Source organism: Falco cherrug, chromosome Z (assembly GCF_023634085.1).
Source record: "Falco cherrug isolate bFalChe1 chromosome Z, bFalChe1.pri, whole genome shotgun sequence".
NCBI lineage: Eukaryota > Metazoa > Chordata > Aves > Falconiformes > Falconidae > Falco > Falco cherrug.
The window spans coordinates 63,740,430-63,768,414 of record NC_073720.1 but is presented as its reverse complement, the minus strand read 5'-3'; positions in this window follow the sequence as shown (position 1 = coordinate 63,768,414).

The window sequence follows — 27,985 nt, the reverse complement described above, 5'->3', positions numbered from 1 at the left end:
TGAAGAGCATTTGTGAACCCACCTACAGCCCTCAGTGAAATGAGTTTGGTGTTCTCTGTTCAGTCCCTGCTGAGCTGAAAAGCAAGTGGTAGAACAACATGTGTAATTCAGCATGATTTAGAATAGATCAAAGTCTCTGTACAGAAGAAGCCTCAGCTTGAGCTGGCAGGGAAATTAAATTTCTACTCTTTTAAAGTGGAGAGTTTTCCGAGGTACAGTGAGCACTAACACTGGGGAGAGTGCAATGAACTTTTAGTGAAGCAGCCTGTGCTGTCATTTACCTTCACAATCACAAGAGTCCCCCAGACACTCTCCCCCAAAAAATAAGAGTGAAATACCAAGTGGCATTTTGTGCACATCCTCCTGCAATTCCATGGTTTGCAAGGTTAGAAAGGTGTCCACCTGGCACCATACACAGCTTCCAGAAGAACCTGATCTCTCAGAGCCCTTTCTCTTAGGAAGGCCAAACCACTGCCAGTCACACCACCACAAAAGTCAGCTTTCAAAGAGATTTGAAATCACACACAAAGCAGAATCTTGTCATTGTCAAATCTCTACGTGGTGTACACAAAATGAGATACCATAACCCAAGCCATAGATTTATTACAAATAATGTCCCTTATTTTTTCATATTTAACTGTCAGTCTTCCCAGCTAGACAAGAAAATGTGTCTTGTGCACGGTAGGTGAGATATAATGAGGAGGATAACTCCCTTTGTTTTGACACAGCCCAGGCTTTAAAGGAGCAGCTGGAAAGCAGATTTACTTCTCCTGCTTTTTGCAGCATGACTCCTGATGCTCCAGATACGGAGAGTTATTTACATAATCATAGAATCATAGAATCGTTTAGGTTGGAAAAGACTTCTAAGATCATTGAGTCCAACTGTTAACCTAGCACTGCCAAGTCCACCACTAAACCAAGTCTCCAAGCACCACATCTACAAGTCTTTTAAATACCTCCGGGGATGATAACTCAAACACTTCCCCAGGCAACCTGTTCCAATGCTTGAATCAGTTTCTTGTCTCCAATGCCAATCAATTTCAGGTGTCAAGTCCTCACAAGAGCATGCAGCAGCTATTACAGAGGCAGGCTTTATGACTGGGGAAGCCATAGACAAATCAGTGTTACCATAAAGGCGTATGTTTAATCAACAAAGCATATTGTTCATCTAGTATGGAAGAAAAAAAAACCCTCATAGAGTAACAGCATTTGTAAAGGTTAATCAATTCAGCTAATTGTAAATGCTCTCAGTTGCCAGTCCCTAAACAGTTCCTTTTCTTTGTAGCTGGTAATTCACTGTGGGATGCAGCAACACTAAAGCTGGAAAGAAGGGAAGGGAAGGAAAGCAGTCAAATTTCTCATTACTCTCCATGCTGTACTCTGCCTCTGCCTGTAACATCAATGTATTTACCACAGGGAGATAATCTTTTCTTTCTGCTAGCACTGCCTTTCCTCCTTCATTACCCACAAAACAAAGCAAGAGGTCTATGCTTCATGGTCCAGGCAGATGAAAAGGAAATCAGGGTATTGATCTTTTTGTTCAATTCTTTAAAAGCCGTGTATGACTAATCAGTGGGGTAGTTATTGCAGTGCTCTTTATTTCATGGCCATAAGAAAAGATTTTTTTTGTTCGCTAAGAATTGTTTCCTGTAGAAAAAAGGACAATCAACATGTTTCTGTGTGTCTGAGAAGCAAAGACAGGGCCACACTACAATAAAGCAGATAGAGTCTGATTTGAAATTTTGTCTCTAGCCCAATTTAAAATCAGCCTGTGAAGGCAGGTTGATAGCCTCTGACAACTCATGAGCTCTGCACTTGTTTGTTATTTCTGAAAGCACTTTGGAGTTCTCTAAGGTTATACCTAGTCCCTTTTCAATGTATTTCCTATTCCCGTTTCTGTATCCTGAGTCTGAAATACAAAAAGCTTTCCTTATGGCACCCACCTCAGTGTGCCTTTCAAATAATGCCAAAGTTACCGCATCTGCTTGAAGGCACTGTTTGGTTTTGTCCCTCATGTATTTCTGGTGTTTACAGCAACTGAAAGACATTAGCACCTTCTAATTGTACTTTTACAAAGCCAGCCAGAGGTCAGAGACTTCAGGTCTTCACAGAATCAATCAATATTGATTAAAGGTCAAAGCAAGTGCTGAAAACACAGCGCACACTCCCACCAAACAAAGCACCATCCTTCCTGTAGCAACAAGAGAAAGAGGACAGAGGGAGAAATAGCAGCTTGTTTCATCCCTTTCTTCTGAGTCCCAGCCGCCAACACCCTTCTTGTCCTCTCCGTGCCCCTGCCAGCACCTCCTGGCTCGTTGTGGCCAACTAAGCCCACCCTTTGCTTGGATATCCCGCAAGAAGAAAGCTCTGGATATTTTTTCTTGTGGGTATTTTAAAAATCTCAACGCAGACTTCACTTGTCAAATGTCTGCCGGGACAAGGCTCTGAGGATCAGTAACAAGGATATATCCAGGAAAAATACATGTTCATACAAGGTAATTCAGCTAAGGCTATCACATAAGTGCTCTGCTAGGATAAGTATTTCATATTAAACTGATAACTATATGATTGGTTTGGTTGTTTACAAGTAGATCGTCTGATATTTTGCCTCTCTTGCTTTTTTAGCATATAGGAAAGTCTCTTCCTACTAGGCATATCATTAAAAAGTCAAAATTCAAGGCAAATTATTAAAACCAAAAGCTGTTACATCAGCTGAGGAAACATCTCAAGTACAAATTTCATTACTGTGATGAAAATTACATTTTTAATTTGCTGTGTTTAATGAGTTTGTACCTTTGCTCCCAATTCCTAGTCGAAAAATGTGATAAAATGCTGAGTTGTGGTGGAACAAAAGCAAAAAACACAGTTATGGAAAGCGTGTTTTATTAAGCAGAAATGCTCTTCCTACAACCATTGTTTCAGAAATAAGTTAATAAATCGTTTATTTTACACAAATAATTACAACTTAAGAGTGCCACACAGCTCTACAGCACAAGGAACACAAAGGAAAAAATGTGCTTCTGCATATCAGCTCAGTATCAGCCTAGATGTTAAATATCCTAAGAGATCCCTTATCTATTAGTTGTGCGCTTCCTAAACCATAAAGATCCCTTTCCTTTGTCACTGTCCTCTTGACTTAACCTTCAGGGTGGTGTCATAACTTTGAGAAGAGCCTCCTGGCCATGTTTTGGCAGCTGCTCTAAGTTTTAATTCCTATTAACTCATCTCTCACACAGCAAGGAAAACTGGGACCCTATTACTCTGTGAGGTCTGGGGGTATGTTGCTCTTCACCTCATTGTTGCATTCTCCACCACTACCATATTGCTCTCTCTTATACCTTCTCCCCTTCCCACTCTCTTCCCTCCACGCCCTTCTTTTTTCCCTTTTTTTTTAAGGAAACAGTTTATTTTTCTTTCCAGATGGTAAATTTTTATATCATTTTAATAATCTCTTGAAGGTATACTGGAGTATTGCTCAACTCACTTCTAAATTAAAGTACTTATTAAAAAACTTTGAAGCACTTTAACAATTTTAAATCATGCTGCACATAGCAATTTAAAATTATTGGAGCAGTTTTATAAGCACTTGAATTTGGAGGTGATCAAAGACCTGAAAATGTGCAATATAGGGTAATTTAAAATTATTAGAGTACTTCACATTTTTTATAAGCTTTTCAGCTTGGAAGCGATCAGGTCCTGACTTGTGAGCTTGCACATTGTAATGTGAGTGCTCCTCATTCTTTGAGAGATACAGTCTGTTAAACTACTTCAGTAATTGTAAATTGCTGTACACACAGCATGCTTAGAAACCTGAATTCACTTCTTAAATTAAAAGTATTTTTCACTCCAATACTGTAAAAAGTGACTCTTGAGTAACACAAGAGCAACATATCCTTTTGGAGAAGGTTGGCTGAAGTTTCCCAGGATGAAAACAAACAAAAAAGTCTACATCAAAAATATTTGAAGAGGTCATATGAGAATATTTTCTATAAGCCTATATCTTGAATCTTCAACAATGCTCAAAATCAGCCTTCCCCGTGCTCACACGCGGTGTTCTACACATCTTAATTTCATCAATAAGAATTTGTAAGATCAATAATCATATACAAAGCTAAGTAAGGCTCATACAGGAATAATGTTGTGTATTTCCATGTTGTTCATACCAGTGATTAAAAGTAATCTCACTAGAGACTTTTACAGCTTCTAGTCTTTCAGTTGAAAAAAGCAGTTTTGTACTTGTTCAAGACAACATTTCATAGTCTCCTCTCTGGAGGAGAGAAGCATCCTCTCTGGAGAAGAGTCTCAAAACAAAAACCCCACAAGAATTCAGACTAGACATAAGTGAGGATCTCTCTGTAGGCATTGTTGCATATGTATAACATAAACATATAAAATATACTTTATACCAAAAAAAAGTGCTTTTAGGTATTTTGTGTCAGGGTTTTTATTTACCAATGGAAAACTTCAAACAATAAGTACAGCAGAGAAAACAATACAAAAAATGGGCTTGCTAACAAAACTGGAAACAATGAAAAGTTAACATTATTTGTGAAAGAGCTGAATTGCTGTTACTTCAAAGTGCTGCAAGCCATAGAGTGCGCCTATCAGAAGAAAGCAAGTAAGGGCGCATGGAAGCAAGTAAAGCCAAGTAGCTTTCCATAAAAATAAAACATCTCTAAGAGTTCAGCAAAAGGGCAACAGTAGCAAGACTACAGTGCTCTGTGGTAGATGAAAGCTTTAGACTTTAAAGTCAGATCTAAGAGTGCAGATATTTGTGTTTATCTTTTGTGATTTGTGTTCCTCTTTATATTAAAACTGTAAGAATGAAATGATGAGCTGATTGCTCCCACGAACAACAAGATTTCAGGCAGGCAGATGGGATTAAATACTAATCCCAAAATAGCATCATCATTAATTACCATGTACCAGCAATAAGTGCTATATTTATGGCAATCCTTAGTGATTCAGTATTTATAAAATTTGATGTAAAGATTTAACATGCAATGTTTCAATGTCAGGGCTGCAAAACATGGAAATCATGTGAAAACATTTAAAGAACCACTTTTAGCTATTAAGTAATGAGAAAGCACAAAGGGATAAGCTAATCAGGCAAGCGGTGTGTCTGAGAGAAGACTGTTCAACTTGGGTGAATTTAATACAACTGTCAGTTTGTTTCTTAGCTTCTAGAAACAGAAGCTGCTTGACAGTGTAACCTAACCCAGAGGTTTGGAGCTCACAGTGAACAAAACTATGTAGTAAAGACCCAGAGAACTGTATAATACACAATATTAGGGAATAAACTGTCTTTCAGGGAAGTTTCTTCCTCTGCTGTTTTCACACAGTAATTGTCTTGTGGCTCATATTCCAGGAAATTATATCTCTTCCTATGAAAATCCTCATGACACTATATATATATATATTTGTTCATGTAATTCATTTCTCTCAGAGTCCTGTAGAGTGTCTGATCTTTTTGATTTAATGTACTAAAGAACTGCACAAGTTAATGCACTATATTTTACTAAAGTTCTGTATAAAAAGTATTTCCATTTATCAGTTTAAAATTCCAGTCTTGTCCACAATCATTGAAACAACAGCTTTCTTTTTATACAGGGTCAAGCTTCTTAATACTACTCATGTCTTAAAAATGTCAAATCACTTTTTAACTTCCTTTCATCTACAGTTCAAATCTGGACTAAATGTCCCCTTCTGTTGTTCCTACAGATGCAACTTCAAAGAGCACTTCAGAAAAGCTTTTGCAGGATTTGTATTTTTATAAACATATTTTTGGGACCTCCCTTTTGATTTTTTCTGCACACCTCTGATAGCAGCACATGTCAGAGCTATTCACCAAAAGACACCAGCAACTTTTTTAGGAACCCCATACTGTTTGTTAATTCAGTAGGTATACCACTGAGTAGGTCACCACATTAGCAGCCGTCAGCTGTTTTAAGTATAAAACCTCATCTGCCTCTCTTCTTGCAATACATACAAGCCCACGACCCAACATTACATTGTAGCTCCTGGAGTCACCTGTGGAAAATTTACTTCGCTATCAGAAGATGAGTCCCAGTTACAGTAGTTTATTCCTCTGTTCTATTTTGTCCAACTTATCGCTCATTTTAATCCCTTTCTCAATAAATCAGAGATGTACTTGTTTACTCTGTGATGTTTCTATGTAATTCCATCTAATTTTGGATTTTGGCTTTGATGCCTTCAGTGCACACACATGTTTGTATTCCGTTCAGACAGCAGCACACCAAGCAGTAAACTGGATGTAATCTAGCTCTGCTCTTCAAACTAAAATTAAACATATTATTTTACTTTTATTGAGTTTACAGTTTATCAGTTTGTGTTCTGCTGTTCAGCTAGGAGCTATAGCTGTTCTAGCTTCTTGAACACATTTTATTGACTGCAGTCCACTAAAAATTCTGCCCCTCATCAGCAAACACAGCCAAGCTCCCTTGTGGTTACACACAGTGTTGTCAGAGGCTTTTCTCAGCTCTTTCACTTTACAAGATCACTTGTCCCTAGTAATACATATATAATTCACGTATGAACTAGAATAGTTCCCCGAAAGCCATTCATCCCCAGAGGAAACTACTCTTTAATTGTTTGTTATGCCCTCTCAGCAGGGAGGCTGACTTACACCATACATGTGCATCATTTTATTTAAATGACAACCTACCTTGCTACGAAAGCTGCCTGAGCTATTTGATCTTCTTCCACTAAGGCTGCCAACTACAGAAAATCCCTCGAGAACAAAGCAGCAGATGAAAAAGAAGTGCTGCTGCTTCAGGCAAGCCCTTTTAGCCAGAACTGTAATAGCAGCAATGTGCAGCAGGAAAAAATACATGCTTTGAAGGTAATTATGGTGGGCTGCATCTACCTATCTTTATTTAAGGTACACATTTTAGGTTTGATTTCCTTTCAGTGGCAAAGGGAACTGCAAACAGCACCAGCCTAAACAATTGAGCACTAACTGCAATCCAGAAAAAGAAGCTTCTCTCCCATCCTCTGCCATCCTCTCCGCAAGGATCACACCTTGCGATAAATGCTGCAAGGCTGATGTCCTGCGGCAGCGTGCCTCCCAGATGCTCCAGTGGTCTCTTGGTCCTTCCTGACTTCACGCTATCGCCTCGGTCCCCTCGCTGGGTCACTTCCAAGACACCCCAGGTTGCGTTGGAACTCTTTTCCAGCACGACTTGGGGTCAGCAACATCGTTGTGCTGCTTTAACGGGCACCAGAGAGATGGGGGATAGAGCTCCACACTGCACGAGAAAATAGCACCTCACAGAGCAATGCAAAAGCACAGGCTGAACAAAATTGGCTGTTTTGCTTGACAGATGTTTACATGAACCCTCTCTTCACTTCTAATATTTGGGAAATTATTGCCTGAGGTTTGCTTTGATTTTGAAGTTCAAATGAAGCATTAAAAACTATGCCCACAAAGGAAAGCAGAATTGCTGTTTCACTGGATTTTGAATCCTAAGCCTCAAAATCACCCCCAGGTCTCTCAAAAAGCTTTATGAAGAAAAAGGGGTAGAAAAAAGCCCCAAGCAACACACCACCCTTTGCCTAGACCTGGGCTGACTTTCAAATCTGAAATGAAACACAAAACTAGGCAACATTTGAGTTGTTTAACGTTTCAAAGTAAGTTGTAGTTAGAGGGTTAGATCCAATCTGAAAATAATGAGTAAGCATGTTGGTTTACATTACGCCCCTGTATTGCTTCTGATGATAAAACTCATGGGAATGATCATGGAATTTTTATTTCAGATTTTTCCTAACCTGAAGAATATCACCTACATTATGGAGTCTGAAAACAAAAATATATGGCTTTGGCATAAGGTATAAAGGACATGCCCTGCAGATTCTTCAGCAAGATTACTAAGTCAGCAAAGTGCTCATCTTCAGCGTCCAAATCAGGTTTTAATGGCTGGAGGAAACGCCACAACAGAAATTTGGGAGTGTGGTTTTATACTTTCTCATGCGGCACAGACACTATCAGTAAAGGTCTGAGCTATTTATCTCCGTCTCTCGTTTCAGCGTTGAGTGGAAGAACTTGCAGCCAGCAGCACAGCACAGCACAATCCTGCTCGGGAGAAAGCTGGCAAGGGCACTGAGTTTTTAAGTGGCTTTTACCAATCCACACTGTTAGCACCTGCTGCCACTGCAGCTTATCCAAAAGCAGCACTGCCTCATTGGCTTTCCACCGCTCCGACTGGAAGCGCCCACAAATGTGGCATGGATGACATGCCTCGGCAGCAGCTGGAGAGGACTTCAGAAGAAGATCTGGACAGACGTGATTCACATCAGGGTAACCAATTTAGAAAGCCAAAAAAACCCCAATCCCGGAGAGGCAAAGGAACACATACATGTGTCAGGTAACTCATTCTTGCATCCCCTCCATTTTAATAAAAGGATCAGATATGTTCTGTGTATTTATACATCCATTTCTTTCTTTGCAAGCCAGCGACAGCCCACAGAGCTCTGTGCAGATTTGCCAAAAATAATTACTCTGGTCACTTAGCAAAGCAGAAGATCTGTCATCCAGAAACCTATTGCCTAGCAACAGTTCACTTACCCTTCCTCCCTTGCAATGAGCAAACACTGCCTGCCCTCCCTGCTCCCCTCTTGTTTTTATTGGCTTTCTGGCTGCTGGCAGAAACCACCACTCACCTGGGTGTAAAACCCCTCCTGACAGGAGGACTGTCTGTGCCATTTAGGTCCAAGTACATGTGAGAAGATGCGTCTTGTTACTCAAGAAAAGGTGCAACTTCTGCCTTTGATAAAATAGTCTCACACTATGAACCCACTTCAAATTAGATCATCGGTGTGGCAGCTCTGGGCAAACTGTGATATGGTGTGGTGGGGGGAGAGAAAAGGAAGAGACAAACCCAGCCATACCAGGCAAGAAATTGTAGCAGCACTACCCGCAGCTGTAAGACACCTCATTTTCCTCAAAGGTTTTTCATTAGAAAATATTTTATTATTACTGTATCATTATGCAATTGTAAATTAATTTCTAATCTTTTTTCATATGAAAGTATTTAGGCAGGGGGTTGTGGAAAACAACTTTCCCTGTGGAAGTGTTCCTGCTCCTTCCCCCGACTCAGGCAGCACCATTTGGTTGCCTGATGGTTGGTGGTTGTCAGCAGTACAGAGCTTTTTTTCTTATTTTTTGCAAAGCATTATTTTGGATGATTGCACAATTTATTTTGCTAACAACTTTGTGTAACATTCTGTGACCCTTTTGGACATCTCAAAGCTAGAAATTAAATTAACATGACACAACTTTTGCCTTTCTGCTATACCACCCACCTCTCTGCCCCATGTTACACCAGGGGAGCCTCAGACCTGACAGCTGTCCTTACTCTCAGTAGTGGCACAGCTAGCTTTTAAGTACCAGCTCTCCCAGAGCTGTATGCAGATAAGTGACAATTATCTAAGATATAAATACTGTATATTCTCCCTATGGCACATCTGTGCTGCTTCACAGTGTAAAACTTACATATAGGCTGTAGCTATATTTGTCACTGCTTGGCATGCATATAATAATAGGCACATTCTAAAAGTTATTTCAGATTTTAAAATGTCAGAAAGTACTCACTCTAAACGTTTTTCTCCGCTAGTCAGAAATAACTCTAAAAAACCCCATCATAAAGACACAGAGACTTTTTGAACTGTCCTAGTGCTCAACACCTCACGTCCATTTCCCAAAACACAAGATACCAGAAATCAATCTTTATTTAAAGAAATGTTAGATGTCAGTTTTGAAATACACAGCTTTGAGATGAGATTTTAACTTGAGTTGCCTTTGAACACCCAGATCATGCAGTAAACAAAGAAGATAAGGGGGAAAATATTGCTATTCTATATATCAACATTTCACTGCTTTGACTAATGGAGTGTTCTTTAAATAACAACACAGTGCCCTTATAAACATTTGCTATTATGTTTTATTTTATGTTCACAGTTTTTGGAAATTGTTTCAAATTTCTGGGGAGGTTATCTACTGATTTCAGTATTGCTGTTACTTTATTGCTTGTCATAAAATGTTTCAGTCTGAAATAAAATATCACTCCCTACCACTCTTGTCCCTGCCCATTTGGCAGTGATTTTATCTTTTGTTTTAAATGCTGCAAAAACTAATACTATGTCCTTGTTCATGTGCCAGCATCCTTGATTATTTCAGCTGCAGTATGAACAGTTTGGTGAATACTGTTTGATAGTTAGATGCTGCTGAAGAACCTGGAAAGTAAAAAGAATACTTGTTGTTCAGCAAATCTTCCCCTACCCCCACCCAACCCCCACCCCCAACAGGAATATGGCAATTCATTAATGAAAGAGATGCAGCAAATCCCTAGAACAGTCTCTGATTAAGATCCAATTTAATGGATCTTAATTCCAGGTCCTAAATTTTGACTTTTTCTATTTCTAAACTATTTGGCACATGAATTGAAGACATGAGCTTAAAAAAAAATAATGTATAAAACATGAAAAATTGCTTCTAATATTCTTTATAGTTTTTCAGCTGAATTACTTACTTTTTCTATATTTTTGGTAATAGGCATCTAGCCACAGATTTAAAGATGCCCTCTTAAATGTAATTAGTTTCCTACAGAAATGTTCATAGTGTATGTATCGTGTGTTACACTTTAACAAATAAAAATGCACATTACAATGTATTCATTATCTTAGATGTTAATAATACCAGGCTTGATCCAGCATCACTGAAACATATGGGAACCTGCATAGTTATCCCTACAGAAGCAGAAACACAGTAATACTATTGAGCCTATGTCCAGATAGAAAGTCTGAATAACATTTTGAACATAACACCACAGAGAAAAAAGTTGAAGTGGAAGAAGTGATGTTTAGAATGTTCAGAATGAAAAACAAACAGAAGAACAGAGGACATAGATGCAGGGTAAAGATGGGGCAAACCAAGGATGACTATTGGCAGGAAAAAATTATGTCTCCCAGAGTTCTATATTACAGGGCACTCTGTTGTACAGGATGTGTAGTAGCAGAAGCAAGCAAACCACGGATTGCGCAATAGTTCAAAAGCAAATACTCTTTTGAGTATTTCTGTTTCTCTGCTTCATTTTCCTCTCTTATATCATGTACCTCCTAGGTTTACGGCAATTGTTAAGGGATTCACGATGCCTTCTCTTCCACTAGCATAGTTTTCCCTGTAAAACAGGCAGTCTTCTGCTGGTTTGCTGGCATGTCCTACTGTATTAGATTTTTTCTGTTTTGTGGGCTGAAAGAGTTTCTTTCACTGATGACTTCAAATTCACCTGAAGTCATAGCTTCATCATCATCATCATCATCATCATCATCATCATCATCATCATCATCATAAATAATCAAAGTCTCCATTTGACTGATTTTTTTATTGAGTTACTACTCAGACAGTTTGAACCTAGAGAAAAAATATCTGGTATGCCTTTAAGTAGCTGAAGTTTTTTCATTCGATGTTGCTCCACTGAGCCAGATCTTAACAACTCTGTTAAACATCATATTGCCCCATACTGAAATGTTTTCATTATTAACCTACATTGCCTTTGTCTTTGACTCAAAGAATACAACTTCATAACCCAGACTCTGCTGGGCTTAAAAGCAATGCCAGAAGTTCCCCAGACTGTTACACAGCTCCGTAGCAATGCCTGCAACAAGCACTGGCAGAAACTGATGTATTCATACCACTGGGAAGAATTTATTCATGCCTGAGCTGATGGAGCAAACAATGACTTGTTTGGTCTCTGTAAGGGCTACCAGTGTCACTGATCCTGGTACAACACAACAATGGAAACATATTTGAAAATTTTCAGCTTAAGCAAAGCCTATTTGAGCTGAGTATATCCATACCTAGTCTCAGTGAATTGTTTAACTGCTGGTTCTTGCTCTTTGTTCCAGTCAGAGACTGTGCATGAACAGCTGCTGATTTCATTACTTTTCAAAAATTTTTATAATACAAACAACCTTCAGCTTATTGTATTAAGTAAGCTTTTGCTTTGAGCTTCATACTTGCTTATAATAGTAATGAGTCCATGCAGTGAATGAGAAGCAGCAGTGAAGAGAGAAAAGAGCCTGCCAAAAATAAGAGGCTTAGGCCATATGGAGACATCAAGGGATATCTCTGATGTGGATGCTGCCAGCACTGCTTCTTCCTTGCTGCTTGGCATTTCTGAAAGCCACCTCATACTTCTGAAACTCTCCCAGGCTTTGCTGTGTAGCACAGGGGACTATTCTCCAGTAAATGAGACATCACTGAGCTCCATGTTTTCCAAAAAGCCTGGAGAGCTCAGTGAAAAATAAAAAGCAGACCTAAGGTACTCCCCCAACTGCCAAACAGCTGATTCTAATGGCAGACCCAGATGCCTGCATAGCTTCTCTGAAATGAATGGGACTGGAGGGAAAGGGAATGCATGAGATGGGGGTAACTGGATATGGCATGGATGAGAAATCAGGGCATAACTGTGATCGTAGCAAGGTCTTCCTGCAAGAAAGTCAGTGCTTTGGTCGAGCCTGAGGCTGGGCATTTAAATCCTTGCTCATTTGGCATTCATGGTCTAATTAAAAGTTATGTCCAACTTGTGAACTGCCATAATGCTATACCAACACATGGATATGGCTGAGCAACTGAAAAATTATGTATGGAAGAGAACTGAGCAGAGGAGTTCCAAATAGAAATGTCCAGACAACTATCCATTCTGATATGATTTCCTGTGGGTAAAGAAACATGCCACTGCTAATCCAGGTCTTGGAAACGTTAGCTTAAAAACATAAAATAGTGCGTCCACAGCTGCAAGGCTCTTTTTGTCCTTGGTGAGCTGAGCAGACGGGTGTGGGAAACACCTCCCACACTAATTTTACGTCTGAGCACTAGTATCCCACATAACCAAACAATACCTAGTTATGTACCCCAGATGGCTTTTGGTTTAATTAGTTGGCAGAGAACAGTACAAATTCTGTGGGATTACGTGTTCGTGATGGGCACAACATTTTGCTTGAATTGATTTTGACAACTGATTAAATGCCAGAAGAGCAAAAGTTCATTTTGCAAAGTATTATGTTTACTAAAAAAAAAAAACACAAAACAAAACAAAACAAAAAAACCCTTAACTACGTGGTTGCTATATAGTCCTGACTCCTACTGAGCCTGTAAATGCTCACTGCTTACGTACCTGCTACTGTATGCATTATTGCTTTCAGTAATGCTACTGACATAACTATTTGATATTCACATTAAACTACTACTGCTAGCATTTGATTCCTATTGCTAAGTGCTGTACGAATGTATTGGAATGACCTGTCTTCCCTTTGCGAATGGAGCATAGAAATGGGGCAGTGGGAGTCTGTCTTGATGAATTTATCACACAACATTTAGCAGCTCAACACCTGCATATAGCTAGATACACTATGGCTGATAATTTTTCAAGGAATAACTCATGAACATCTTGTAATAAAGTGAAGAAATAGCATTTCAGGGTCTTTTGACTATTGTTTATTTCAGCTGAAATATGTATTTGCAGCCCAGCTGTCAGACATATTTCTATTGTATGAATGCTGTTATTTTCAGCATTGTTGGGGTACAGCTAGCTATAGCAGCATCCCCAGAAATATCTCTGATATAAATGCTCCCCATAGTACAGAGGAAATGAAATCAAGGCATTAGGAATAACCTTTCACTTTTTTGCAAAGTAAAACTTTGCCCTGGCATTTGAATAGAGAAATTAAAGTTGTGATAAAATTTACATTTTCTATAAAACAGGAATATAGGGATCTACCTGAAAGTGGTCTGACTACTGTAAAAACTAACCTGAAATGCTCCTTTTCTTTTGCTTTTCAAATGCACTTGGCTATTTACTGTAGTATTTTTCAGTCAAGCATGATCAAAGAATGCCAAGCATGGCTTAGTATTTTTTTATCTAGGATGCAACAATAACCTAGAGACAGGAAAAGAAGAACACTATGGAAAGTCTTTCTGTCTCCATTAGCCACAGATCTCCACTAGAACAGCACACAGAAGTCTGACTGTAAGCAGGTGATTTAATACTTCTTCCAATTCATTCTTTCAAATTCAGCAGTTTCAACTCTGAAAGGATTATTATTTTTTTCCTCAGCAGATCAGCAAGCTTTTGGCCAAATGCCCACAGAACAGGGAGTAACCATGAATTAAAACACCTCTTTGGTGAACTTCTGCATACCTGCATGAAGATAATTAGATGAAATTTCCTTAGCTGTAGTCTAGACGACACACACTGCAACAAGGTGTGTTGCATGCAATAAGGTCTTCTTCCCTGTAGAGGAAAGTTTCTTTGCAAATCTGCTTTTCAACCAGAATGTAGGAAAGCAGGCAGTCCCACATGAATTTGTATAAGGGTTTTCACTGCAGCCAGCAGCAGAGAGCCACTAACCTCTCCAAGGTGCATAAAACATAATTTGTCAATATTTAAGCGCTGTTTGAGACATGTTAATTGAAGCAGAAATGTAGTGTATTTCACTTTACATTTTATGCTTTGCTTTTTGCTTCACATTTTGCTAGGGTGACATTGTTTTCTTGGGAGACTTGTTCCTTCACATTCAACTCCAAGTCCCGAAGAGGAAAGCCTGTTTCTGTGCAATCCCTCAATGTAGGGCTCCTGGCCACCACATATCCCTCAGCTCATTGCAGAATTATCTTATGGAATAGGTAGCACTGTTCCAAAATAGTGGATCTGAGGGACTTTCCCTAAAATACCACGGCACTGCACAGCAAGGTATTAAGGGATACATTGTCAGCTGTCCCGCAGTTGAGCCAGTCAGCAATGCAAGCGCCTGGTGAAAGGGCTATGGAGTCTGTTGCTTAGCCAGCTTTTAGACCCCTGTTTCAAAACACAAACTCTACATGTCTGCATTTCACACGTAATGACATCTCCCCCAGCGGCACAACACAAGGAGATGAAGTATTCTCTCAACTAAAGAATAGAAAACACATACACAGAGAAGTTGCAAGTTGCACAATAGCTTGCTATCCTATTTTTATTCAATTCTATGTATTAATCATTAAAACACTAATGAGTTGTTAAAGCACTGAAGAGGTGTTCTGTAAGGATGCTCCTCAGGCCTCAAAGTGTTAGGGGCCTCTGGACTTAGGAAAACAGGGAGGCTGGACGATGTTACTGATTTGTACTATTTCTCTTGTGGGCTGACTAGTTGTTTCTTTCATTACCCCACAAGTTATGGAGGAAAAAGTACTTATCACTTCCTGGGCAGAAGTCTGAAGGACCCCAGAAAAGAGTGTGCTGAACCTCAACCCGGTCCAATATTTATATATTCAGGAAACATTACTCTTCAGATGCACGCTACAGGGGCTGTGCAGATGCTTTCTTTGGCAGCAGTGTGTTGCATGCTGTAATTTCTCATTAGCAACAAAGTTCTCAACTACAGTCTAGCTCAAGAAAACTGTAAATAAATTTCACATTAGACATTTTGTTCCTCAATTGTTTTCACATGTTCCTAATAAAGCTTCCTGCTGTGAGGACTGTTGGACAGGAATACGTCCAAGAAAAGAGAATGTGCTTTTACCTTATTTTCCATACAAAATGAATGACCATATCGATAATGAGCAATGATGGTTTAAAAACCATATTATGCCATGTAATTTGAATGATAATTTGCAGTTATGAGTGAGATAGTAAAATATACTCTTTGATGGTTCAATGAGGCTGAAACATAATTTTAAAGAACAGTTTTACAGATTCTCCACTTTTCCTGCACTAATACTGACAAATAATGTTGGTGACTGTTAGCATCCATTCTGCTATTTATTTCATTTTTTCATGTGCAGCATTTCTAGTAGAAGTATTTAGCCACTTGGGGATTGTGGGTGGGTTGGAGACATGGAGATAGAGTTTAAATTCCCACCATTTCCCACATTCCTGTCCTAATTCATGCTTTTGACCATTTCTAATCTCTACCAGGGTCATGACTTAGTTGCTTTGGACTCTGACATTTCAACTTTTTTTAGAATCACATATCTAAGTTAAATCAAATAGCTCTGAGGAATTATTTCAACAAGGATTGACTTTCTCATTTTTATTGATTACAGTATTGTGTCGTATGACATCTTTCTGCAACAGCTTTCATAATTTTTTGGTTATGCAGAGGTAAATACAGTCATTATTAATATATTAGCATAACCTTACTAGTATGATCTGCACCATGGATTTCTACTACCATCAACCCAAGACCTCTGAGACATCCATTTGTCAAGTGGTTGCTCATTACATCCCCCAGCCAGTCAAGAGAGTCTCTGTTGCTTTCCTGTTTCTTTTTCCATGTCTTCTCTCCTAAGCCACCTGGTGGGGAAGAAATAAAACTTTAAACCCACAGTTTTACACTCTTAAATGCCCCAATGAAATCTACTTATGCCCAAAAAGGAAGACAAGAAGAGACTTGACACCAAGACTTCTATGCTGACCTCTCCTTGGTGGTTGCTTAATCAGCTTCTCTTTCTAGGGTGTATCATTCTCCTCTTATATGCTACACTTCTCACTATAAACTTTGGGTGAAGAATGCGCGTAATAAACCTCAAGATTCATTAGTACTGCTGTAATTGAAACTAACAAGGATGCTTTATATAAATACGTACAGCTGGAATTTCTTCTCTCAGCATGTGTTATCAGCAGATCTGAAATTCTTACTTATCATAATTCCTGCCAAATAACACCAATCTCCAGCACTTCAGCATTCAAAGCAATAGCCCTATTTCCTCTAGTTGAGAAGACAGACTTTATAAGCAATGTCATTTTATCAGGTTTGTTGTTAAATATTAATGTGGAAATTAAGCAAGGTTTAAGCACTGGGTTTTAAGATTTATTTTTCATTACATCTGTTTAACAAACCTTTATTAATATGCTGTGAAATGAGAAATCTACAGCATCACTAATAAAACCTTTTAAGTGGTAATCCTTCAGAATCCTTCCTTTTAGTGGTTGAGCATTTGCAGTACTAAACCAATGAAATTCACACGTACTGCAATGGAGTAGTGGAGCAATTATTACAACATTTTTTCCAAAGTACCTTAGGCTTTAGATGATTAGAGAGTAGTCTTGTTTCAAACTTTCTGCCAACAGTGAGGCTTTAAGTTGACTTGGAATGTGGATAAATTGTAGGATAATGTATGCTGACAGTTTAATAACATGGGTTACTATCCTTAGTTTGCTTTATGATGTAATACATCTTTATAGGAGTCTCTGGAGATTTCTACTATGATTTTCAAGGCAGAGAGAACTCAATAAACTAAAATACTCTGAGCAAGGTTTCTATTTCCTGTATACTTTGGAAATTTTCCTGCAAAATAAATAGGTGCTACAACTTTTAAAAGTTTTTCTGACATGACTTTTTGTTTTTCTTGTCATGTAATAGATTTTAAAGGTACATTTCATATAAAGTTATACATTTTCTTAAGTTCCTTTCTGTAATAAATGGTCTTATTTTTCAGATCTCTAGGGGAATTTTCTTTTCTATAAAACACAGTAATTGGTTTTCTTTTCGCCTTTTTCAATTCTCATTATACATGCATTTAGATCATTCAGCTTGAAAAAGTTTACTGGTAAAGGTCACATACGTTTGGGCTAATTATTCCTCATGTTTTGACAAGTACATGCATAATAATGGCTAAATATCAAGCAGCATAAATCCAAATAACAAAGTCAAATATAAGAATTAGCTAATTCGTCAGCTGCTTTCAGTTCGTTTTTACAGGTAATCAGGAGAAGAAACTAATTTAGAATGGAAGGAAATTAGTGGGTTTTAGTAATATCAGTCTAAGTGAAAATAGCTTAAAAGGATATTCAATCAACTTTAATATTAAATAAATTCAATTGCCAGTTTTGACCATATTCTTGCAATGCTAGAATTCAGAAATTACTGAAACCAAATTCTTTATTTAATGTATTTCTTTTACATTAGTTTTTGAAGTGTAATCGCTTTTCAGAATTATGCCTATAGATGATGTGCAAATGCTTTCAAACCTACTGCTAACATGATTTTCTGTGATTATGTGTCCACAAAGATTTGTCTAAATAGATGATTACCTAGACAATGTGGTATTCCTCCCTATTCCAGGCTAGCTGACCACACAGAAAGTTTTTCAGGACAATTTTACGAAGCCTTTTTGGTATGAATGATTCACATGAGCTAGGCTGGTATGCCCACAGCAGTATTTATGACACATTCTTTCCACTCATATTGTGTAAACAAAAATTTGCTCATCTGAATGTTTGCAGTAAGTACATAAATGTAGCCTGAAATAAATCTGTACTGTTTGTCAAATAAACGTTAACAAATACTTCCTTAAAGTATGCACAAGCTCTACTTTCCTGTTAAAATAAACCTATTGTAAAATAACCCTCATTAGGTAATTCCTGAAGGACATGTTGTAAGACCACCAGTGCAGAGAAGGTCTAATGTTGTGATTACAGACACTCCATAAAGACAAAAAGCCAAAACTGGAGCATGTGACCTAAAACGTCTTTTAACTATCATTTAATTCCTTCTCTTTTCATCATCCCTTTGCTGAATCTGGGTAAGTGCTGCAACCAGCAAGCTCCCTGAAGCCTCTCAAGCCAAAACCGTTTTCATAGCCCCCACAGGAGGAATAGTCAATTTTTTCACCATCGGTGGTCACACTGGCCTCTTGCCAAGAGCCTGAGGGCCATGCCTAATTGACATTTACATCTACATACATTTTCATCCCTAGAAAATATAAGCATACACACAACCGTGACATTTGCTTAGGCTAGTACTACTGACAAGATAATTCACTGAAAACCAGTTTAGATTAGTTGTAAGATTTGCTCTTGCCCAGCTGCCACTGTGCACCCCCACAGGCAGTATGTGACCATCCCATGGGCCACGTACCCAGCAGCAAACCTCCGCAGTGCCAGAAACACCCAGGACCAGACTTCTGAAGGTGCTTGGCAAATGAAGCATACAGATAGGGGTAACAAATAGGGTTGAAAAACCAGATCATTCAGCCCCAATAACTGCTGTTGAAATATGATACTGTCAAAAATTTGGGTCTGTAACCCTAAACTTGGAAGCCTACTGCAGCTTTCTGGTTTTACTCCTTTTTTTTACTTGCTATGAAAATGTAAATCCTACCTAGCTCCATGGTAGTCATAAATCAGATGGTTCCTAATTGTGTCCATGGGCTTGCTGAATGACTGGCAGACTTCATTATTATTTCTGTGACTGATCACATCTCTTACTCTGCCTGTGTATCCCAAGGGGAATGCCAAAAAAGCATAAAATGTTGAAGCTAAATTTAGCTGGGACAAAAGGATGATTTTAGTAGAGAAAATATTATTATTATTATTGTTATTATTATTGTTATTATTATTGTTGTTGTTGTTGTTGTTGTTATTATTATTATTATTATTATTATTATTATTATTATTATTATTTTCACATTGCCTGAAAATTATCTTGTGCATAGGTATACTTGCATGCACACATACACCTTTTATTATGGTGTTAGATATGTGCTTCTTCTATATATCACATATGGGGTCAGCTCCCTCTTGACCAGCACAGAGGCAACTCCACTGGGACTCTCTGAAGTTAAGACCACAGCTTATTACACCTTCACCTAAGAGGCTATCCGGGAAGAAGCGGTAGCACTTTGTACCTCCTGCAAATCATTACAATACAGAAACTGCAATAATCAGCTGATCAGTCACCACTGGGCTGCAGAATGCAAATCCTATTTGCCCTTTAACATTATTGTTAAGAATATATACTCCAGGATCAGCTCTTGGTTTCTGGACCAGTAAAAGAAAAGAGCCTCATATTCAATATAGGTAGAATTAAAAAAAAAAAAAAAAAAAAAAAAAAAAAAAAAAAAAAAGAAAAGAAAAGAAAAGAAAGAAAACAAAAAAAAGGTGGTCAAGTAAAAGTTTGTTCTGGAAGCAAGATAGAGCTGTTGCAACTGCTTATTCTATTTCATAATATTTATAGAGATGTTAGAGAAAAGTAAGTGTAAGTTATTGACTTGCAGGTTACCTTAAGCTTCTATAGAGATTTTTTTCAAGATTATTTCAAAGTACTGTATGAACTCAAATCTTACAATAGCCCATTTAAAATCTGGTGCAGAGGTTCAATGTTCAGAACCACAGACCAACACAGTTCAAAACCAAAGCTAAATCTTACCTCCCTGGCTTCTTCCTACCCCGTGCCATAACCACCACCTTCACAGCTGAAACCATACAGCTACTAATATCAGTATTTGCCGAACCTACATCTGAGTTTCTTCTGATATACTTCAGTCTAAGAAAAAGAAGCATCAGGCCCTTCAATGTGCAATTTCTCTTGGTAAGTACGCTCAACCTTGTCTCTGGAGCATTCTGCAGACACAGTGAATCAATGCCAGACACCTGACCCACTGTTCTTCACTGTCTTCCACCACTAATAGCTGATAAATCTGTTTTGTTGAGAAGAAATAAAAAGCAATCAGCATGGGACTCCTTCATTTGAAATATTTATTTGGGCAGCCAAAGCTATCACCGTCACTGAAACTGAGTGACGGCAAACTAGGGCCCTATTTTGGCCAGTATATGGGACAAGTACAACAATGAACCTTTATTTTCACAAGATTGAAACATTCAATCAATTTCATTGTAAACTGAATCCCCCAAACAGGCTTATATGGGGTCCTAGGTGGGAGTTTTTTTGGCCTCCAAATAATGCTATAGCTGATCTAATAAACCCAGAGATAGTATGTCGATAACAAAGAACTGAGTTACATGGCTATGGAGAAAAGGTTGTCTATAAATACTTGGGTCACACAAAACAGTACTGTTTAGAACAAAATGTTGATGCATCAAATATGTAAATGATTAGATTACAATTATAAAAGTCATTGCAAAGCATTAAAGACATAACTGGCAGAGCTCCTACCAGTTAAATCTAATCTCCAATACACATCAGATGAAGCTTGGCTTGTCTTGTTAGGTAAACAAAATGTGTCTTGACTGTCATTGCCATAAAATATTAATGCACTGGAAGTCTCTAAACCTTGCTAAGCATAAGGCCTATTATCACACTTAAGAGCAAAGCAATCTAATAAATCGCTGGCTGTATAAAAACTAAGTCAGCTGGCAGAGACAGTTATCTCCCTAAGGGACAGTAAGAGCCTAATCTTCAACTACAGCAGCTGCAGTTTCAGAGAAATTATGTTTCTACTGCTCACTAGAAATACATTTGTGCTGAATTCTGTTATTTAAACTCTAATGGAATCATTAGGAGTATCCATACATTATCAACAATACAAAATGAACTGAAAAAAACATCTATGACATAGGCTTATTACAGGCATCATTTTTTTTATTATTATTATGCTTGATCTTTGTTGCTTTTAGTTAGGGCCAAACAAAAGCTGAACTGAATGCTCCTAATACTCATTTTCTTGCAACATCAAGCTCATACATAAATAATCTTGTGTGTTTAGTAAGCACTGAGACGATGTCCTTAATTGAAAACAACTTACTTGTTTGGCGCTGGTATGAGGTCCTTGAGGCTGTATTTAACTATAAACACAATATTGTCATATACTTTGTAACAGAACAGATAACATCATGATTATGTTATTTTTATGGTGTACTTAGGGAAAATAGTGTGTGATTCAAGAGAAACAAATCACCAGAGACATACAAGACTACACATACAAAAAGTAGTCAACAGACAAAATACCTCAGGATATTATCAAAATTATTTATTTGTTACCTTTGAGATTAATAGGAAATTAGCCTGTCCTCAAAATGGACTAGGGCAACACCTAAATAGCATGAATTACATCTTTAGATGATGCTAAAAATTTTCATAGGATCCTGGAAAAAGAATCTTTAAGTATGCTACAGGCAAATGTTGGTTGCTCCTGAAAAAGGATTTGATAATTTATATGACAAAATAAATAATATTGTGTTTGATTGCACATTTCCCATTAAATTTTATTTTAAGTGAATATTAGTAAGTTATTGGGTGAGCAGTTTAGATTTTTTTAGTGTAAATCCTATCAAACCAAAATAATTTTTCCTGGAGCCCTGGTGTCTATCTGTTTGGTCCCACACAAAATCATGGAATGGTTGAGTATGGAAAGGATGTGGGGGGGGGGTCTATAGTCCACACCCTGCTCAAAGCACTGCCAATTAAGTCAGGTTGCTCTGGGCTGCGTCCAGTCAGGATCTGAATGTGTCCCATGACACCAAACCCACAACCTCAGTAGGCAATCTGTTCCAGTATTTAATTGTCCCCATGGTGAATATTTTCCTCCCATGCAATCAGAATTTCCTATTTTCCAGCTTCTGATTCTTTTCTTACCACGCTGCACCTCAGAGACAAGTCTGACTCCATCTTCCATACTTCCTTCCATCTGGTAAGTGTAAACTGCGATAAGGTCTAACCTCAGCCTCCTCCCCCTGAGGCTGAACAGACTAGGTTCCCTCAGCCTTTCCCTATACATCATGTACCTCCTGACCAGTTTGGAGGACTGCTGTTGGACTCCTTCCGCTATGTCAACACCTTCCTTGTAGCAAGGAACCAAAAATGGACACAGCACTTCAGATGTAGTCTCACAAGGTTTCCTCTGGACGGAGAGGAATAATCATCTCACTCAACCTGCTGGCTTGCACTTTTGCTAATACCTCTTCTACATACCAGAAACTGCAATAACTAAAGCCATCAAGAACCTATGAGTTTGGAAGCACTGCAAGACTGTGCCAGCATGGACTCCTATGACAAAAATGACTATCTCCTAGTTAAAAGTTACGTGTATGATATAGTGGGAAAGGCAGATGGAAGAACAGAAGCATGTGGACATGCTGTGAGAACTCTGGAGATGAAGAACATAATTTTTGTAGCTAAATATTTAATATTTCCTGACACTGTTCTGCTACATTTTTTTCCATTGTAAACCATGTCATCTTCCTCCTTTTATAGAAACACAAAAATTTCCTGCTTTTTCTTCTAGCTGTCGTTCCCCCTTTTCTGGATCTACCATGATATTTTTTGCTGTGACATCCTGACCAGTTCATCAATTTTCTATCTTGAACTTAAAGTTTCCTGGAAAGGCTCAGAGACTGTAAAACAGCTACTTATCTGCTTAGGGATGTCAGCTCATAAAACCACATGAGAAACTGAGAAAGTTGGAGCTGTTTAGATTCAAAATAAGATAGATGCATATAAAAGAGTATTTCGAACAGAAAACATACATCAAACAGTTCCTGTGTGGCATTTTTCATAAGAACAAAGGGGTATGAAAAGACAGTGAAAGGCAGCAAAATTTAAACTGATAAAAGGAAACACTTCTTTTACAAAACTCCACCTGTAGAAATCATTGGTATAACATATTTCTGGGAATGAGCATCTTAGCAGGATGGCAAGATTAGGCATTAGAGTAATATAAGTTATGGTTGCCTACATTTAAAGAGCCTTAAGGTTGCAAAACTCAGTGCTGTACTCTTAGGAAAAAAAATGCAATGCAAAGTTGCTTAAGCTACTTTAATTGGTTCCCTCGTGCATATGCATTATGATATGATCTTCACAATTACCAACCTACATGATTACTTGCTATTCCCTCAAATACTGGCAATTCCTAGCTTTGAAGTCTTTAACTCTTCACCTTTAATAACATTTCTAATTCCTCTTCTTTCTTTTAAATTGAATATTGAATATGAAATAACTTCTCAATATGGAAACCTATACTGAGCTCCAGGATGTTGGAACTGTTAATTTCACCAGATGAGAAGCCAGTACCTGAACTAAAGACACAACTGGCTGCAACAGGAGGTTCTTACACTTTTAAATCAACTAGTGAAGCAGGAACAGAAGGGACTGTCACTGAGTTCTGCAATTGTTTCTGACACCAGACTAAGTAAAACCTCTGGTTCTAGCAGCAAGTGCATAACAGCAACCAGCCACTTCTCTCAGCTGCAGCAATAGCTTGCCCTGCCTTGCAGCTCTGTACCAAGCACTAACCAGATTCCCTGATCTGTTTCTCTCCCTGGCTCACACCTTTACTTTTACCTATCTTGTCTGCAATGAAAACTTGGATTACTGTCTCTTAATTTCTTCTGCCATCCTGCCCTTCCACCAACTCTACTGGTCCCCACAGGACAATAAAAATGTTGCTTTCTAGTAAAGAAGTTTGCAAGAAGGATACCCATCCAGTTTTTAATCTTTTGGGGTTTGCTTATGCTGTAAACTGGATATAGGACAAAGCATCTCCCTGAGGCTGGTAAAACACAACATCTTTGCTTTCAGGAGAGAAGCAGAATCAATGTTCCTGCACAGGGATGACTGTGGGATTACCATGCAGATCAGGTGTTCTGCCTAACATCACTCTTGCTGCAGCTGGAATGGGCACAATGAACAATGATTCAATGAACTCTCCTCTTCCACAATAGCTGTGCTTTTCTTAGGTATCTAGTTAAATATGTGGACCAGACAAAGGCAGTATAATAGAGGTGAGGCAGTGGAATGATTTGTAATAATACTGTGGATCCATGAACAGCCTTCTCTATTACAGTCCAGTCACAAGTCTTCATATCTTTCCTGTCAAGTCAGACCTGTGATTTGCAAGTGATGTTCATTTATTCATATAGATGCCTAGATAGCCAAAAGTGTCAAGTTATTAGGTGGCTTGTTACTGAAGAGTGACCTGGAAACAAATAGGAATTCTGTGCTTTCATCACTGAGTAGTTTTATCAAGGTTGAGACATACCAAGCTAGATCCTGTTCTTGTTTAAAGAAGCAAAATAAACTTAGCAACTTAGCAGATTCTGCCTGGAAAGACAGATCAGAATCTGGCTCATGAAGTCGAATCACTGAACCATTGCTTAATTACGTTTGTTTAAAGTAATAGGAAAACAGTGGCACCTGCCTCCACAAGGAAACAGGGAGGCTAAAAGGAGAGATTATTAATGTAACACTCTGTTAAAGTGCTATTTGTGTTAGGCCAGCTAAATAGAATCAATTTGTCAAAGACTGTCCTGCTCATTAATATTTCTTGTCCATCAAAAGGGAGAAACAAATCTCAGCTGCATTTTATTCCCCAGGGTATGAAGGATATAATCCCAACACATCACGCTCACTTTCTGTATCAGGCTGTCTTTTAGAAACAGACCAAAACAGTGGTGCAGACTTCTTGAGTGCTCTGAGATCACACTTCTTTGCGGAGTAGGTGTTAATGATGCGTAGCTGTTTTCTCTAGGATTTACTCATTGACACATAACTCATAAGTAGATATGCTTAGTAAGCAAAGAAAATATCTGAAAGTGTTTACTGTCTTGGTACTTGCAATACTGTCTTGTTGAACATACTGCTGAGTTTGTTATAGTTCAGAGAAGACAAAATAAAACTTCAAGTTTATGAATTCTGGCATTTACTGTCAAAAACACTGTTCATATCCAGAAGCAATTTTGCACTTGCCTAAGCTTCACCCATTCACTAAAGCAACCAATCATTTTTAAAAGCTTTCTAAAGAACACATTCAAGCTGGTTTTGTCCATCTTTGTTGTAAGCAAGGAACATCAACTGATTATTTGTAATACCATCATCTGATATTTTCTTGGGTCATACTCTTAACACCTTTCACATAGCGTTGCACAAGAAACCAAAAGAGTGTTTTGAATAGTTTATGATACTGACTCTTTAAAATCAGCAACAGGATTTAGAGGGGTAATTGTTGCAACTACTATGATCATCAATCTTCCTTGCAAGTGCTTTATTTCCTCAAAAGTCTTTGTTTATTTGAGACAATTTTATTGATTTCATCTCACCCATATCAGATTTCCTGCAAAGAGTCATCTTTTCCCAAAAGATTATGTCAACAATGCTAACCCAGGATAATCTAAGTGCAATGATTTCCACTCAAATTCAGATGCTGAAGAGAGATATATCCCTCCTGTGGGGGTATAGTATAGGCAAGTGGAGGTATTTCTTTTTTGATTTGGACACTATAGTTATAATCACTTCTTACTAGAGATGTCAAATTACCTTTGTTGTATTTATTACTGCATCTGCACCCTTTGCCTTTGGAATTCCCCCTTGTCTGCCAGACTGAGTGAAAACTCAGCTGTTAATATAGCAGTTAATGTGATGAAACAGCTGACAGTGCTCAGATAGACAGACATCTACTGTCCAGTAGTAATGGTCTCCTGTTCTTCAGCTAGTGCTTCTGGAGAAAAAGATTACGCATTTAGATAACTAGCAGACCTCACTCCATCTCCTTTGCACTCAGGCAAGGATCTTGCCAAAAACACTCACTTGCATTTCTGCATTCTTGATTAAATATTCCTTATTTTTGCAAAAGAAGTTGAAAAAGTATTAGGTTCATTGGAGCATCTCCACTAAGATGTGGGCCACATCTTCAAAAAGACCTTTTGAACATAAGCTGCCACATTCAGGGTAGTTCATCTGATTTAAAGTATTTTACTTTTAAAGAAGGGAAACAGCTTCTTTCCACTAAAAGCCAAGAAAATTAAGTCTATTCCAGTTGGTATTGCCACACTGAGACCTAATATCTGGAGAAGATGCCCCATGGTGTCCCAGGCATGCAGCACCATGATCCCTACGCTTTCCTCAATTTCTTTCCAGCTGCTGTTACTAACATCTCCTGCTTACTGGACTGCCATGGATATTACCCACTTAGCTGTGTCAGTGAGCATAGCTCACTCATCCAGGAAATCAGTATTATCAGCCACAGTCACAGGAAATACACTTAGAAATTGCCAGAGCACAGCTTTTTTGGCTTAAATTTTTTTTCTAATTTTCTACCTTCTGCTCAGCTTTCTGCTTCCACGCTCTTCAAGAAGACACTCATTCCCACTGGTAAAACCTGTTGAATACATCATGAACGGCCCTTCTGGAAAAAATACAACTTTTCTCTTTGTTCACTGAAATGATATGGTTCCTCAAGAGCTGACTTCCAGTTCTGCAACAGGTTGAAAGTCTTAGAATCAACTGTTTTATTGTAGTGGACATGATTACTTTTAAAATTTTATTAAAAAAATTAATTCCACAACTAAATTAAAACAATAAATAACAGTTGTAAGTGTTCCAAGTTAGTTCAGTCATTAATGCACTGGATGTACTCTGGCAACCTTATCCATGCATCATCTGCTTGAGTAGATAATTACACTATAAGTCTACAGTTCGATGCAGTGGAATGACTTACAGAGTAAACCACGAAATACATAGGTCTATTTCAGCTGTTTGGATGTTACTCACAGGTTTCTAAGGTACTACCACTTTTAGGAAATGTGGATGCATAACAAAACACCCCAAGCTTCACATGGTAAGTATCTTTATACTTGGAAATATATGCGACAAATTCCAGAGTCACAAGAGAGATACTTTGCTTCAAGAAAGAGGAGCAGACTTGCAGCAAACCCACTATCTATTCTGTTATGGTTGTGGAATAAGCAGGTGCAAGGCGGAATGTAACACATTTTACAGAAAGGGCAGCAACCAGCACTTGGTAATGGTATGATTTCAACGCAGTTTATACTTCATATTATTAAGGAGCTGGTATGAATCATGCTAGGTTAGAGGCAACTGTGTAGTAGTAAATAAAAAAGTAGATAAACTGACCTGTTTGATGTGTATCACAATAAGTTAACCTTTATAGTGGTCACATTAGATGCAAGTAAATTCTGTTTCCTTGCATTTACTTTCAGCTGCATTATTATTTAGAGATGGATATTGTGAACATCTGTTTAAGGCCACTTTTTCTGGCAAAGCCAGTGACTTGTCCTGGTAGAAGCAGGCTTGCTCACATTTTTATAATTCAGATACTGCATATGCCATGACTTTATGATGCTTTATTCTTCTATTGAAGCATTTTATTTTATAAATAAATACCTTAAGTAATACTTTCTAAATCTTTGTTATGGAAATCTTTTCCCCAACAGAATGTGAAGAAGTCATTTGTAGA